The sequence below is a fragment of the Callospermophilus lateralis genome, chromosome 13, assembly GCF_048772815.1.
Source record: "Callospermophilus lateralis isolate mCalLat2 chromosome 13, mCalLat2.hap1, whole genome shotgun sequence".
In the NCBI taxonomy this organism is placed as follows: Eukaryota; Metazoa; Chordata; class Mammalia; order Rodentia; family Sciuridae; genus Callospermophilus; species Callospermophilus lateralis.
In genome coordinates, this window is record NC_135317.1 from 101,068,407 (window position 1) to 101,081,366 (window position 12,960).

Genomic DNA, 12,960 nt, shown 5'->3' on the forward strand with positions numbered 1-12,960 from the left:
AATCTAACAAGAGGTGAAAGACCTCTACAATGAAAACTACAGAACACTAAAGAAAGAAATTGAAGAAGATCTTAGAAGATGGGAAGATCTCCCATGCTCTTTAATAGGCAGAATTAATATAGTTAAAATGGCCATACTACCAAAACTGCTATGCAGATTTAATGCAATTCTTATTAAAATCCAAATGACTTTCTTCATAGAACTAGAAAAAGCAATCATGAAATTCACTTGGAAAAATGAGAGACCCAGAAGAGCCAAAGTAATCCTCAGCAAAAAGAATGAAGCAGGAGGCATTACAATAACAGACCTTAAACTATACTACAAAGCAATAGTCACAAAATGGCATGGTATTGGTGCCAAAAGTAGACATGTAGACCAATGGTACAAAACAGAAGACACAGAGACAAATCCACATAAATACTGTTATCTCATACTAGACAAAGGAACCAAAAACATACATTGGAGAAAAAATAGCCTAGTCAACAAATGGTGCTGGGAAACTGGAAATCCATATATAGCAAAATGAAATTAAACCTCTAATTCTCACCCTGCACAAAAATCAACACAAAGTGCATCAAAGACTTAGACAAAAGAATAGAGACCCTAATAAAAGAAAAAGTAGGCCTAAATCTTCATCATGTTGGCTTAGGACCTGACTTCCTTAACAAGACTTCTAAAGCACAAGAAGTAAAATTGAGAATCAATAAATGGGATGAATTCAAACTAAAAAGTTTCTTCTCAACAAAGAGAGCCTACAGAATGAGAAAAAAAATCTTTACCACACACACCTCAGATAAAGCACTAATCTCCAAGACATAGAAAGAACTCAAAAAACTTTACACCAAAAAAACAAATAACTGATCAATAAATGGGCTAAGGAACTGTACAGACACTTCACAGAAGAAGAAATACAATCAATTAATAAACATATGAAAAAAATGTTCATCATCTCTAGCAATTAGAGAAATGCAAATCAAAACTAAGATTTCATCTCACTCCAGTCAGAATGGCAATTATGAAAAATAGAAGCAATAATAATAAGTGTTGATGAGAATGTGGGGGGAAAAGTACATTCATAAATTGCTGGTGTGACTGCATATTGATGCAACAACTATGAAAAGCAGTATGGAGATACCTCATAAACTTGGAATGAAACCATCATTTGACCCAGCTATGCCACTCTTAAGTTTATATCCAAAGGACTTAAAATCAGCATACTACGATGATACAGCCACATCAGTTTATGGCAGCTCAATTCACAACAGCTAAACTATGGAACCAACCTACATGCCCTCATCAGATGAATGGATAAATAAAATGTAGCACATATATACAATGGACTATTACTCATCCTTAAAGAAGAATGAAATTATGGCATTTGCAGACAAATGGATGGCTCTAGAGAATATCATACTAAGAGAAATAAGCCAATCCCAAAAAACCAAAAGCCAAATATTTTCTCTGATAAGTGGATACACAATGGGGTAGGTGGGGTAGGGAAGAATTAAGAAACTTTGGTTTGTGTAGAGGGTAGTGAGGGAAGGGATAGGGCTCTGGGGATAAGAAGGACGGCAAAATGAGACAGACATTATTACCCTATATACATGCATGATTACATCACTGGAGTGACTCTGCACATGTACAGCCAGAGGAATGAGAAGTTGTGCTCCTATTTGTGTATGCTATGTCAAAATGCATTCTACTATAAATAAATAAATAAATAAATAAATAAATAAATAAATAAAATGCACAAAAAGCCTTTTACACAATTCAGTACCCATTCATAGTAAAAACACTCAAAAAACTAGGAATAGAAGGAATTTACCTCAACATCACAAAGGCTATACAAAACAAACTTAAAGCCAACATCATACTGAATGAAGAAAAACTGAAAGCATTTCCTCTAAAATCAAGAACAAGACAAGGATGTTCATTCTTACCACTCATATTCAATATAGTACTTGAAACTCTAGCCATAGAAATCAGGCAAGAAAAGGAAAATAAAGAAATACAAATAGGAAAAAAAGAAGTAAATTATATGTTTGATGATGACATGATCCTATAACTACAAGACCCCAAAAGACACCATCAGAAGACTACTACAGCTCATAAATAAATCAAATAAAGTAGCAGAATTCAAGATCAACATACAAAAATCAATAGCTTTCCTTTACTCCAATAATGAATCTGCTGAAAAAGATATCAGAAACAATTCCATTCACAATAGTTTAAAAAATACTTGGGAATAAAACTAAGGAGATGAAAGATCTCTATAATTAAAAATTATAGAACACTGAATAAAGAAATTGAAGGCAGAAGATAAGACTTATGTTCTTGGATAGGCAAAATTAATACTATTAAAATAGCCATAGTACCAAAAGCAGAATACAGATTCAATGCAATCTCCATCAAAATACCAATGACATTCTTCACAGAATTAGAAACAACAGCCCTAAAATTCATATGGAAGAAAAAAATACCCAGAACAGCCAAAGCAACAGTGAGCAGTAAGAGCAAGGCTGGAAGCATGACAAGACCTGATCTCCAATCATACTCCAGAGCTAGAGTACCAGAAACAGAATGGGACTGGCATAAAAACAGACACATAGACCAATGAATAGAAGACACAGAGACAAACACACACACTTACAGTCATCTGATCCTTGACAAAGGTGCCAAAAACATACATTGGAGAAAAGATGGCCTTTTAACCAACAGTGCTGGGAAAATTGATTATCCATATATAAAAGAATGAAACTAGATCCCTCTCAACCTGCACAAAAATCAACTCATAATGGATCAACCTAGGAATTAGTTCAGAAACTTTCCAACTACTAGAAGAAAACAAGGCTCAACATTCCAACACATTGGCACAGGCACTGACTTCCTTAATAATACCCTAAAGCAGAAGAAGTAAAAGCAAGAATCAATAAGTGAGATGGCTTCAAGTTAAAAAAAATCTTCTGCACAGTAAAGGAAAAAATTAAGATTGTGAAGTGAAAGCCTGCAGAATGGTAAAAATCTTTTTATAGGAGATTAATATCCAGAATATATATAAAGGAATCCAAAACTTAACAACAACAAAAAAACCCTCTATCAATAAATGGGCAAAGGAATTTAACAGACATTTCTATAAAGAAGAAATATAAATGGTCAACAAATATATGAAAAAAATATTCAATATCCTTAACTATCAGGGAAATGCAAATCAAAAGTACACTGAGATTTTAATCTCACTCCAGTTATAATGCCAATCATCAAGAATACAAATAACCATAAAGGCTGGCAAGTAAAGAAAGGAGATCATGGGGGAGGAAGGAGGGATGAGAAAGTGGAGGGATGAAATTGACCCAGCAATGCTATGTGCACATATGAATACATCACAATGAATTCCACTTTTATGTAGAACTACAATACACCAATTTGAAAAATAAACTAACAGAAGAAAGACCAATAGAGTAGAATAAGGAGATCAGGAGGAGGGAGGTAGGGAAGAAAGGAGGTAGCATTGGGGATTGAAATGGAGAAAATTATGTTATATGCATTTATAAATATGCCAAAATGAATCTCACAATTATGTATGACTATAATGCACTAATAAAAATGTCCTTTTTAATTCAAATTATTATTCAATGTAACTTACTGGGTACAGAGAGGAATGAAATCCATAGATGAAAGTGTGGTTGGTGCATTGTTTGGGGGTTATTTTGACAGCAAGTATGACTGTTGAGTTAAAAATTGGCCAGTGATCCCAAAGGCTCATTCTTTGATACCTAAGTCAACTATTTCCATTTATACCCAAGGGTATCATAAAATGCTTAAAACTAAATTAATTAGGATTTTCTTTTAAATTCCTATAGTAAAAAGGGAGCAATAACATTTCCTGATACAAAACATAACTGAAGTTGCTGTGCCTGCAAAGAGATTGGGAACCATTGTTCCCCAAGACAGACTGAGTCCATTTCCTAAATATTGCTCAGGTTTTTTTCTACAAGGTTCAAATGTTTTACAATGATAATAATGAATTTACATTTTCTCCAAACTGCTTTTATTTTAAAAATATTTGTACTTCTTTAAACCCTTGGAAATATAAATCTGATGTTTGTGGGATAGACATATAGCTATTAGGAGTTGCACCACATATTCCAGGGTCCAGGTAGGCTTGCTGTCCACAGAAGACAGAGCAAGAGTTACTCTGTGGCAAAAACACAGAGGACCATGTGCACTGACACTAATTCATTCTGCTACTGTTGGTGTCAGACGTGAGTGTGGTTTAGTCACAATATGGCCTCCAAACATGGTCTCAAATACCTAGTCAAGTTGGGATGGGAATTAGAAACAAATAGAAAAAAAATCAAGAAAGAGTTAACTTTGCAGACTCAATCCCCACTGAATGTGTAAGGAAACTGGAAAGTGTTTTACTTGGTACCAGTAAACTTAGCACAAGTAACATCTGGTGCTTATTTACTTAATATACTTAGAGCTTATTACTTAGTGTTTAGTTAGTATTTGCCATGTGCCAGGAATTGTTCAAAATCCCTTGACACATGAATCACTTAAACCTGACAGCAGCCTTAGGTGGTAGGCACACACATGAGAAGAATGATGCTAATCCAAGAGGCTGAGTTACTGCAAAGCAGAGCTGGTGGATTAATTTCAGACTGCTGTTGTTGAGATGGTACAATACTTGCATCATCAATAGGTGAAACGTGGCAGTTCCAAAACAGGGAGTCATTAGAAACCATCTAGAAAAGTTGTACATTTTTGTTGACAAATCAAATTAAAGAAGATAATGCTAAGTGAAGTTAGCCAATCCCAAAAAACCAAATGCCGAATGTTGCCTTCAATATAAGGAGGCTGATTCATAGTGGGATCAAGAGCGGGAGCATGAGAGGAATAGATGAATTCTAGATAGGGCAGAGGGGTTAGAAGGGAAGGGAGGGGGCATGGGGTTATTATTGATGGTGGAATGTGATGATCATTATTATCCAAAGTATAGGTATGAAAACATGAATTGGTGTGAATATATTGTGTATACAGAGATATGAAAAATTGTGCTCTATATGTGTAATAATGCATTCTGCTGTCATATATATTCTTTAAAAAAAGAGTGAGAACTACATTCATGACTGGCACAAAAATATCCTTCAGACAATAAGGAACTGTAATCAATAAAGAGCAGAATGGGTTCTCCAATACTAGCTAATTTTTCCTTTGCTATTTACTTATTTTCTATTTTTTCATTCTTTCTTCTTTCTCCTCATTGCATCAACATATGGGGTAATGATACACAACCCTAAAGAACCGGCCCTCTAACTATGGTGGAGGTGGTTAGCAGCCCCCAGACATGCCTGGATTGGTGGAGCCTATCACATGTTGTGTTCACTTGGTAGAAACAAATATTCATGGAGATTACTTCATAGGGCCAGGTGGGGAAGTATTCAAATCAATGCTTTGAGCAGAGCAAAGCCTCAAAATAGTGAGTGTTAGTAAATAAATAAAATTCAACTATTCAGCAATGGGAAATGTCACAGTTGCCATTACAGTCATCACTGAGAAGAGTAATACCCCAATGCCCATGTCATTATAAGTGAAAAAATTGCTTGTCTTCTAAAATATAGGTTTGATATTACAGTCAATAAGATAATCACATGAAATGCACATTTCCAATCTATTCAGTTACTTCAGTAGTTCACTTAGATGATTATGTAGCCTTAACTTAAAATCCTGTGTTTCAAATTAGAACCACAAATATTTCATATTGATTTATTTGAGTAAAGGAAGAATTTAAAATTTAAAATTGAACTAAACCTGCAAATGGAAGACAAATTATAGAAACATATTTAATCATTTAGAAGCACCATTAAGATACTTGAATCAGAGATATTCAGAACATTTAACCACATCTTCAAATAATACCTGCTGGTGACACATGAGTTACTATTAAAAACTTCACTTAAGGCTTTCTTATTTTTAAGAAGTTCTAGACTCAAATCTTCATCAATGGTATTTTTAACATTTACTACCATGCTCCCTCCATTGATATATAGCCTAATACAATTATAAATAAATGTCTTATTATCATTAAGATCCACTAAGATAAAAATACACCATCATTCTAACATATTTCTTAATAAAAATAACTTAAAGTAATAATAACACTGAATTATGTGATGTTACAATTAGAACAGCAGAGATCTTGCATTCTTAAATTTTCTGAACTAAAACTGTAGTATAAAATCTTACTAAGGTCATAAATTAATTTCATTCATTTGTTCAACCATTCAACAAATATTTATTGAATATCTATAAAATGTATTATATTGTACTCCCAACTTTTGGTAAGTATTAAAATACTAATTTATTGTATTTATTTGTTCATTTTATCTATTTTAATGAATAAACAATATTGTTTTTCTTAGTTATATATAATATAATCAATGATAAAATTTGTGAGGAAATAATATATAGTTGTTTTTTTTTAAATGTTGTCTCTGGAACCTATCTTTATCTGAAAAAAAAAAAAAGTTCATTACAATTGAGGGTGATTGGCCATGACAGGGTCTTACCCCAAATGATTCAAAAGGGAAAAATTACTTAGACCTTTTCTGAAAGTAATATTTCCATTTCAAAATAGATTTGAGGGCTGGGCCTATAGCTCAGTGGCAGAGCCCTTGACTAGCTTGTGTGAGGCACTGGGTTCAATCCTTAGCACTGCATAAAAATAAATAATAAAATAAAATAAAGGCATGCTGTCCATCTACAACTACAAAAAAAAAATTTTTTTTTAATGACAGATTTGAAAAGGGACAAAAAGACAGCCTGGAAATTGCATCTTTTCATTTAACAGCTCTACAAAGAATCAATCCCAGAGCTGTAAGGCCTTCTGCTCCATCTTCCCCACAATGGGCCACTTCTATCCTAGGACCTCTGCATTTAAGAAGGTTCTCTCTGAGGAAATACCAGGCCCTGAACATGTGCATGGATTTGCTCCTCACTGCACTCAGGCTCTGCTATGACATCCTCTCCTCTGGCAGTGGAGACCTCCCTTACTCTCCATTTTTCCCTGGTGCTGTAGACTTTGATGTGAATCTGTTTTGGGCCATTGTGCTTGAAATAGAAAAAAAAAATCATGTGTAATAGACTCAGTGTTAAGATGGCTTTATGACATGGATCCTGAAGTAAATTGTAGCATTACTCATTCTTAAACATCAATAAAGCTATTTCCAGACATAATAACATCTACTGGTTTGGAAACTATTTCCATCTTCATACTAAAAAATACTATTTTATTAAAAATTTCTTGGAGATCTGATGACATTTGCAGATTGAATTGGAAAGTCAAGTATAATGAGAGTTTCCCTCTTATGTACATATGGGTTTTAAAGTTAGATCTGGCTTCAGCTCTCAGGTCTGCAATTAACTAGTTGTGTGAGCAAATCCCTGAATTTATTCTCATTAAAAGCACTGAAAACTTTCTGGTTAAATCTCATAGACATACGTCAATTCTTTGACTGCTCCAAATTATTTGATGCTAAAAACAGCTCCCCACCACTGAAATTTTATTTTCCTTCTACATTTTTGGGTGTCCCTTGTCAGTCACCTTTTCAAGCTTTGACTTTCAAATACTGACATTCTTCAGAGTTCTGAAATAGGCACTTTTCTTTTCACTTCACATTCTTCCTTGGTATCATTAGACTTTCCCATTTTCAGACATCCAAAGTATTAGCTTACAGCTGTCTCATAAGGACCAAGTATGTGTACAAATATCTACTCAACATAAACATATAAACATCCCAGAGAAACTTTAAGCAGATCATCTGTCCTAACAGTAACTTTTTACCTCTTTCACAGCCTATTTTCTACTGTTCCCTGTGTCAAAGAAGGCATCATGATGCACTGAGCCAACCATTTCATAACCCTGTATCATATTTACTCCATTCTCACCTTTGTGTTGCTCTTCTCTGATGGGTAACAAAGTCTTATCCCCATCTACCTCCTATATGCCTCTCAAATCTGCCTACTTCCCTTATCTGCACTGCCTTTACCCTGGTTCCATGGAAAATATCCTCTCTCTCCTGGATCTCCTTCGCCATCTCCTGTCTCATTACACCCACATCAGGTTGGCTCCTTCTTACCCTGAATGCTGCATAGAGGTAACTTCCCTTTTTAATCTCTCTTGGTTTGCTGCCAGAGCCCACAGGATAGGGGTCTACACATTACAAGGCCTTTTATTTTCTGGTTTCTACTCACCTTAATAGACTCATCTCTAAGTGTTCCCTCTCCTGCATTTTACAGAGTGAATATATTTAACCACTTGTGGTTCCAACACCTGGCCTCCACACACACTATTCTATTTGCCTAGAATATGATTCCATCTTCTTTGCCCCAATATTTACTATTTGTCTTTAAGTTTTACTTCAGTATAATCATTTCCAACAAAATTTGAAAACATGCAATGGGTAGAAGGAGTGAAAGGGAGATGAGGAAATGAACATACGCTTTAGCTCACAAAGCAAGCAGGGATCTAGATTTGCAATTAGAGCTCATGGGAGATTCAAAAGGTCTTGTTTTTATAAGATGGGACAAGATGAGTACTTTTTCAATTTTAGTGGGAAGGTGTCTACAAAGAGAGGAACAGGCAGAACTGATGGCAAAGGTCAGTGCAAAGGTAGATGGAAGGAACTAAGAAGCATAGAGTTGAGTCTCACATGGGAAAGGAAACCTCCATGGGGGTTGCAGGACCAAGCATGGGTAGAGGCAGAAATAGGTAGTTCTCTTGGGGTGGGGAGACTGGAAGTTAAGGGAGCTCCTGTAAGACAGTTTCTGTGTCTCCAAAGAGGTAGGAGGAAAATTTGATGGAATCAATCATAGGAAGATGGTGAGGAAGTAATTTGGGGGAAAACAGAAATCTGAAATAGCCACAGAGAAGTATACAAAATAAAGGAGTGGGAGACCAGGAACTGAATTTGTTGCAATTATAAATATTTTTTAAATTCTCTCTTATATTCTTAGATTGTGTCCCAAGCTTAAGTCCTGATAAAATAAAATCATGCCATCACTAGAGAATGCTTACACCTACAGCATTGCTATGAAAGAAAGTTAATGAGCAAGTCTGAGGATTTGGAGTAAATTAGGGTTTTACTCTAGTGAATTCTGACTGTCACTAAAGGAGAAAGTCATATACTCAAAGGACCTTCTTGGGAGTCAGAGAAAAAGGCCTTGATAAGTTTAATTTGTGAGAATAATTAATCCTGAGACAGAAGATAAACATTTGGGGCACTGGCTAGGACAACAAGCCACCAGACACATGTCTGGAAAGATCCAGCAAATTGATTCTACTTGGTCCAGAGTTGGTTAAACTGAGAATTGTACCAGTTAAAATTAATAAGAGATTTAGAATTAAGTGTATTAATAATGATATACTAATACTAGTCAATTGTTAGACCTATATATTAATAAGAATGTAATGCCTCCTGTGACTGATTCAAAATTCTAAAATTACAATTGCATAAATTTCTAGTTTGTTTAAAGTATATTGTTTTAGAAAAAGCTACTATTGCTGACTTAAATCGCTACTACTCTTACAACTTAATAATAAAAGAGAACCCAACTAAAAAATGGGCAAAAAGCCGTCCCTTGCCAGGTGGTTTCTTTCTTCCAGTCAGTATGCCTACCTTAGATGCTCCAGAAGAGGGACTAAGAAAATTCAAGTATCAAGGCAAAGATGTATCTGTGAGGTGGCAACAGAAGATAGCAATCAGTCTGAATCTCTGGAAGGCCAAGGAAGATGAATAAGTGTTAAAGAGAAGGAATACCCCTCATTTTTCCCCCAACCGACTTCTGAAAAACCAGCCAAAGGCATCACCCTCACACTAGTTGAAATAATCAAAGATGTGAATAGCTCCAATCCAGTCCTATGTTTTCATGTCATCTGGGCAGCCAGGAAAATGTGATTCCAGGAAAGAAGCCCTTCTCTCAGACTGATTATCAAAGCAGAACTCTTTTCCATAGTTATCTTCTTCTAGAGAAGATAATGCTAAGTGAAGTTAGCCAATCCCAAAAAACCAAATGCCAAATGTTGTCTTTGACATTTGGAGGCTGACTCATAGTGGGATAGGGAGCGGGAGCATGGTAGGAACAGATGAACTCTAGATAGGGCAGAGGGGTTGGAGAGGAAGGGAGGGGGCATGGGGTTATTATTGATGGTGGAATGAGATGATCTTTATTATCCAAAACAGGTATGAAGACATGGATTGGTGTGAATATACTGTATATACAACCAGAGATATGAAAACTTGTGCTCTATATGTATAAGAATTGTAATGCATTCCACTGTCATATATAAATAAAAAATATAAATTTAAAAGTGTTGAACATTTTATTAAATTTTAAAAACATATTTGTAATATGGTAAGAAATAGGAGTGCTGCTTCTCAAGTTATCCTTTCATATTTAGTTCATGCTGCAGTTTTTTATTAAGTACTTCATGTGTTCACAGTTTTGGTTTAGTGCAAAGGTAGATGGGAAAACTGTGTCATCATCTTCTTTCTCACCAAAATGTCTCTCAAAGATTTTCAGAGCATAGGCTGGGATTGTGGCTCAGCAGTAGGGTTCTATGTAAGGCTCTGGATTAGATCCTCAGCACAACATAAAAATAAATAAGTAAAATAAAGGTATTATGTCCAACTGCAACTAAAAAAATAAATATTAAAAAAAAAAAAGATGTTCAGAGCAGTCTGGCCAATCTGATGGTCCTGGTGAAGTTGTAAAGCCCTAATTCTATTGACCTTCTGAGTTCTTCTACCACACAGGCTTTCCTTCTCAAACAGTTTCTCTACCAGGAGCCTGTAAGAGATGACACTGAGGATGATGAGAATAATCTTCCATAATTGGGATAATGAGTATATTCAACTGTGGCCCCAAGATTCCAGAGTGGACAAGTGGGAACAACTGGTCCACAGTCGCCTCCCATTGCAAAGTTGGCCACCATCCAGACAGATTCCTTCTGGACTTTGAATCCTCATTTTTTAACAGAGCCACTGAGGAGGCAGCAGATTAAAAGCCATCAGCTGCCAGATGTGCTGATGAGTGTCAGAGCAGTGAATAAATCATTGCTTTGGACTGTCCTGGACAGTGGATGCCTCCCCTTGGGAATTTCTGATGCAAAGGTGCCAAGAAAACTGCCCATTTGGGGTGGCGCCTGTTAAGAGGAAAAATTCTGTGCCTCTGGGTTCAAACTCTAGCTGCCCAGAGGTAAATAGATATAGACATGCTCAGAGCCTTGAGGCATCAGCTGCCTGGAAGCAGAAGAGATTGAGCATGAGCTGATAACCTTTAATTGGGCTGCTCCCCTCCTGAACCTCTTTTTTGTTTATCTTAAAGAAGCTTTCTCACAAAAAATCTTTTTGATTTTTAAACCTATATAATAAACTTGTGAGCCTGCTCTGGTGACAGTCATGCCTCATCAGGGCTGGCTTTCCCACTGGGTCCCCCTTTCTCTAGATTTGTGTGTTCATCTTATTTCCAATCCTCTCACCACCTATATCCAGAGAACTGATCAAACATTGCAGCAGATGGGCTCCAGTGGCCACCTCATGAGGTGGGCTAACACATTCAGCATGCCTGCATTTATGACCAGTTGGGTTTATGTTCCATACCTGTGACAATATTCCCCATGGTATGGAGAGAAAGGGTCAAGATGTTGAGTTTTGAGCTGGTGATAAGCTCTACCAGCCTGGACAGAAACTCCTGGGTCAACCTCTTGGCTGGTGTGCTCATTGCAGCCATTGGTGAAGTAGGACAACCCAGTGGGTATCTGAGAAAATCTCCCTATTACAATGTGGTAAGAGGTAGGAGGGGATGGACAGCATTTGCTTGACTGTTTTCTTGAAAGAATATGGGCTCTTGTTTCAGCACAGGTTGAAAAAGGACCATGTGACATTCCACAGAAATGATTGGTATGGTTGATAAAACCAGGGCCAGCAGATGTGGGATGCATTGTTTGAGATAATGACATCTCTGAATTCTGGGTCATCACATACTATGTTACCAAGAGCCTGCTCACACACAGTCACAGGGGCAGAAGACAGGAAATCAGGCAAGGATGAGATGGTGCCCTCCACAACAGCTCAGACATGTTCTGAAGTCCCTGAAGCAATGTTGGTCAGAGCCCAGGCTGCCTGGAACTGCAGGTAGGGGTGAATTTACCTGCAAATGCCATGATTTTATTCTCTTTTATTGCTGAGTAATATTCCATGTGTATATCTGCCACATTTTTTTTTATCCATTCATCTATTGAAGGGCACCTAGATTGGTTCCACAGTTTAGCTATTATGAATTGTGTTGCTATAAGCATTGATGTGGCTGTGTCCCTGTAGTATGCTGTTTTTACGTCCTTTGGGTATAGACCAAGGAGAGGGATAGATGGTCAAATACTGGTTCCATTTCCAGTTTTCCAAGAAATCGCCATACTGCTTTCCATGTTGGCTGCGCCAATTTACAGTCCCACCAGCAGTGTATGAGTATACCTTCTCCCCCACATCCTCGACAACACTTTTGTGAAAAAAAAAAAAAAAAGAAAAGAAAGAAAGAAAGAAAATAGGCAAAGGATTTGGATAGACATTTCTCCAGAAAGATAAACAAATAAGCATTAATTACATGAAAAAAATGCTCTACATCATTAATTATTGGAAAAATGCGAATCAAAACAACAAACTACTATCCTATATCCGCTAGGATGGATATCATCAAAAAGCCCAATACTAGCAAGTGTTGGTGAGGATGGAGAGAAATTTGAAAACTCCTATATTATTGGCAAGAATGTTAAATGGGAAAGCTTATTTGGAGAACAGTTAGGCAGCTCCTCAAAATGTTATCTTATGATCCAGCAATCCATTCCTAGTTATATGCAAAAGAGAAATGAACACATATTTACACACACACACACACACACACACA

At 36.4% G+C, this 12,960-nt stretch overlaps 1 pseudogene; it reads right to left on the minus strand.

Moving 5' to 3' along the window:
- Nucleotides 1-11,560: 11,560 nt before the first annotated feature.
- LOC143412146 (uncharacterized) lies at nucleotides 11,561-12,200 on the minus strand (annotated as a pseudogene).
- Nucleotides 12,201-12,960: the final 760 nt, after the last annotated feature.